This window comes from Muntiacus reevesi, chromosome 21 (assembly GCF_963930625.1).
Source record: "Muntiacus reevesi chromosome 21, mMunRee1.1, whole genome shotgun sequence".
NCBI lineage: Eukaryota > Metazoa > Chordata > Mammalia > Artiodactyla > Cervidae > Muntiacus > Muntiacus reevesi.
This window is the reverse complement of record NC_089269.1, coordinates 1,827,991-1,832,847: the sequence shown is the minus strand read 5'-3', so window position 1 is coordinate 1,832,847 and position 4,857 is coordinate 1,827,991. Positions and strand designations below refer to the sequence as shown.

Here is a 4,857-nt window from a genome sequence, read left to right as displayed (position 1 = left end):
AATATTTTCATTTTTATATATTTGTTGAAATATTAAAATTTAAATTCTATATACAATTTTAAACTATAAAAGTGTCTTGTTATCTTAGGTTCAATAATTTTCAGCTTTATTGAAGATAACTGAAAAATAAATAAAACATACATATTTAAAGTGAACATCCCAATGAGTTTTGACATATATATTTACTCATGAAACCGACACCAGCACTACAAATTCATTACTTTCAGAAGTCTGTCTGTAATTCCTCCTTTTCTCTTCTTGCCTTCATCATTCTTGTCATCAGGAAACTGTGTTATGCTTTCTGTAACTGTAGGTGCGTTTCATTTTTTGAAATTTCATACATATGAAATCTTACAATATGTCCATTTGGAAGCAGTGGTGGGGGTCAGCCTTCTCTGCTTCAGTCTAACTGTTACATCTATGTTGCTGTGTAGGAAGAGTTCATTCATTTTTGTTGCTGAATGTCATCCCATTGTACGGGTGCATTAAAATTTGCTTATCCATTTATATGTTGACATATATGCTGACTATTTCCCATTTTTGGTTATTAAAGATAAAGTTGCTGTGAATATTTATTTATAAGTCTTTTTTCCAGTTGTATTGAGGTATAATTGATATACAAAAATCTGCATGAAATTATACATTTGGTGATTTTGGACATATATGTATACACTCATGTTATTGTAACCACTGTAATGGAAATAAACATAGAAATAGCCTCCATAAGTTTCATTGTGCCCTTTGCCGCTATGTTTGTGTGTGTGAGTGAAGTGTGTACTTTTTGTAGTAAGAGAACTTAACGTGGAATTTATTATTTTAACAAAGTTTTAAGTACGCAATACCTGATCATTGACTATAGGCAGGTCTTTGGAATTTACTAGTCTATGTAACTGTGCCTTTATATCTCTTCAACAACTACCCCAGTGTCTTTCTACTCCCATCTTCTCATAATCATTATCCTAATGTCTGCTTCTATACATTTTTTCTATTTTAAGTCTTGGTAGAAGAGGAATAATGCAGAATTTGTCCTTGTACTGACTCATTTCACTTTGCTCTGCCTTCCAATTGGAGGCAGGAGGAGAAGGGGATGACAAAGGATGAGATGGTTGGGTGACATCACTGACTCGATGGACATGAGTTTGAGCAAGTTCTGGGAGTTGGTGATGGACAGGGAAGCCTGGCGTGCTGCAGTTCATGGAGTCACAAAGAGTCGGACGCGACTGAGTGACTGAACTGAACTGAACTGCCTTCCAAATCCTTAATGTCATCCAGGGCCATCCATGTTGTTGCAAATGGTGGGATTCCCTTCCTTATTCAGGGTGAATAGTATCCACTGCATGTATATACCACTTTTTCTCAATCCATCCATCTGCTGATGGACATCTGGATCATTTCCATGTCTTGGTTAGGTTAGGTACACTGCGCTCAGTTGTGTCTGGCTCTTCATGGCCCCATAGACTGTGGTCTGCCAGCCTCTTCTGTTCATGGAATTCTCCAGGCAAGAATACTTGAGTGGGCTGCCATTTCCTTCTCAAGGGGATCTTCCTGATCCAGGGATCAAACCCATGTCTCCTGAGTCTCCTGTGTTGGCAGATGGAGTCTTCACCACGAGCACCACCTGGGAACCCCAAAAGATGTGTGCCTGCTCAGTTGTCTGACTTACTGAGACCCCCTAGCCTGTAGTCTGCCAGGCTCCTCTGTCCATAAGATTCTTCAGGCAAGAGTACTGGAGTGGGTTGCCATTGCCTCCTTCAGGGGATCTTCTCAACCCGGGGGCTGAACTCGGCTCGCCTGTGTCTCCCACGCGGGCAGGCAGATTCTTTACCATTGTGCCACATGGGAAGCATCGTGGCTAGAGTGATGCTAAAAAAATAATAAAAACAGCACTGCAATGAACATAGAAGTGCAGCCAATTCTTCAAGATTCTGATTTAAGTACTTCTGAATATACAACCAGAAGAGAGATTTTTGGATCATGTAGTATTTCTATTTTTAATTTTTTGAGGAACCTCCACTGTTTTCTATATCAGCTAAAATTTACACTCCCATCAGTAGTGTGCAGGGGTTCAAGTTTCTCCACAACTTATCTAATACACATGCACACACAGACATGCACACACATACATATAACAGCTATTCAAATAGATGTGAGATGATATCTCATTGTGATCTTGGTTTGCATTTCCTGATGATTAGTTATATTCAGTACCTTTTCATATACCTGTTGGCCATTTGTATGTCTTGTTTAAAGAAATGTCTATTGAGGTCCTTTGCCCACTTTTTTAAAAAGAAGGGTTGAGCTCTGAATTAAAAAAAAAATTAAACAGTATTTTTAGAACAGTTTTAGACTTACAATAACATCAAGATGAAGAAACAGAAATTTGCCATACACCCCACCCCCACATGTATGTAGCCATAGAGCACAGCATCACCACAGAATGGGACATTCTTACGAAGGAAGAACCTTCATAGACGCACCATAATTATCCAAAGCCCATAGTTTACCTTAGGGTTCACTCCTGGTTTTGTACAGGCTCTGGGTTCGGATAAACTTGTAATTACATCCACCCATTATTGTAATATTCACTGCCCTGAAAATAGTCTCTTCTGCCTGTTCATTGCTCCCCCACTCTCACCCCAGGCAACCACTCATCTTTCTACTGTCTGTACAGTTTCGTCTTTTCTAGATCTCCATATAAATGGAGTAACGCCGTATTTGACCTTCTAATGTTGGCTTCTTTAACTTAATAATATTCACTTAAGTTTCTTCCATATCTTATTATGTCATGATAGCTCATTTTTTAGCATTGAGTAGTATTCCATTTTCTGGATATACCACTTATGCATTGACTTACTAAAAGACATTTTGGTTGCTTCCAAATTTTAGCAGTTATGAATAAAACTGCTATAAACTTATCTATATGCATCTTTTTGTGTAGTCATAGTTTTCAATTCTTTTGGTTTTAAATATCAAAAAGCATACTTTCTGGATCTATAATAAGATTGTTTAGTTTATTTTTAATTTTTTTTATTTTTTAAAAAACATGGAACACTTCATGAATTTGCGTGTCATCCTTGTGCAGGGGCCATGCTAATCTTCTCTGTATCATTCCAATTTTAGTATATGTGCTGCCGAAGTGAACACAAGTTTGGTTTAATAAGAAACTGCCAAATGCTCCTGAAAAGTTGCTGTACCATCTTTGCATACCCACCAATAAGGAATGAGAGTTCCTATTGCTCCACATCCTTTCCAAATTTGGGGGTTATCAGCATTCTGGATTTTGGCATTTCTAATATGTGTGTAGTGGTATCTCATTGTTTTAACTTTTTGTTCATTTCTGTATTTTGTTATTGAGTTGTAAGAATTCCTTATAATAAAACCCAATCTGAGGGTGGCGTTCCACAAGATACCTGGCTTGTACTCTAAGATGTCAAGGTCACGAAAGACAAAGATGGACTAAAATGCTGCTCAAGGTCAAAGGATTAAAGGCTAGGGAGAACTGAATAGAATACGTGAGCCTGGAGGAAATCCCAGAGCAGAGTTTCTTCTGGAATTTCCACTACAATTTTTGATATAAATGATATTATTGGGGCAATGTGCAAAATTTGAATATGATCTGTGTATTAGGTAACAGTACTGTATCAATGTTAGTTTCTTAGATTTCATAATTGTACTATGGATAAGCAATTCAATTTCCTTGTTCTTAGGAAGCACACGCAGGAAAGCAAGAACAAGACAAATATTGTTGAATATTAACGATTGGGAAATCCAGTCAATAATGAGAGTGCTTGTAGTATTTTTATGGCCTTTTTATAGGTTGGAAATTATTTCAATATGTGAATTTACAGGAATATACCATGATGCCAAAGAATGGTAAATGGAAGAAGGATTGTGTAACTACTTTTAGTAAAAAAACAAGGTTTAAAGCTATATATAATGTATCAGTATGTATTAACTGAAAATTCTAGAAAGAAAATTATTAATAATATTTAGCCCTAAAAGATGGGACTGTATGTGATTATAACTTTTCTTTTTTATATATTTTAATATCCACATACTACAATAGATATGCATTATTTTTATCATTGGGAAAAAAGGTAAACATATTTTACAAGTAATTATGTACTCTAAGGCCAAACATCCATCTCTTGAACGTTACCATGCATTGTGCTCTGTTTTCCCTTTTCCTCTGATAATTAACATGTACCTGAGTTCCATAGAAAGCTGTTTTGAAATAGCTTGCTTCTTTGACTGTAGTCAGAGGCAGTGAGGCTTTCAATTCCTATAATTGTAATTGTCTGAAAGTAAGAACAGCTAATAAGAGTAGGGGCTACAAGAGAAATAGACTCGGGTTCAAATCTTTTTATTGGCCGTGTGATCCAAGATAAATCACCTCATTTTTAATTTTATTTTTCAAAGAGGGAAGATTGTTTCATTTTTTAGTTTATTTTTCTAATAGGGAAAATACTAGTAAGAACTTCATAAGATTTGTTTTTGGCTGAAATCCGAACTCCTGCTAGTTTAGGCTATTCAGAGTTTTTACAGAGGTAAGGAAAATAAGATGAGTAAGGCTGGCCCTAATACAATATGACTGGTGTTTTCATAAGAGGAAGTTTTAACACAGATACAGAGAGAATTCAATGGGAAGAGACACAGGGAGAAGGCAGTAATCTACAAGTTACAGACAGAATCTTGAAACAGATCCTTCCCTCAGGACTTCCAGAAGGAACCACTCACGCCAATGCCTTAATCTTGGACTTCTAGTCTCCAGAACTGTGATACATTTCTGCTGCTTAAGCCTCTCAGCCTCTGTTACGGAGCTCTAGCATGCTAATACAAGGTTATAAGGAGCATTAA

The 4,857-nt window shown here is 36.6% G+C and overlaps 1 non-coding gene across 1 annotated transcript; it reads right to left on the bottom strand.

Moving 5' to 3' along the window:
* Positions 1–3,037: 3,037 nt before the first annotated feature.
* Positions 3,038–3,144, bottom strand: LOC136152556 (U6 spliceosomal RNA). The gene has a single exon (XR_010660232.1). It is a non-coding gene; the product is annotated as a U6 spliceosomal RNA (small nuclear RNA).
* Positions 3,145–4,857: the final 1,713 nt, after the last annotated feature.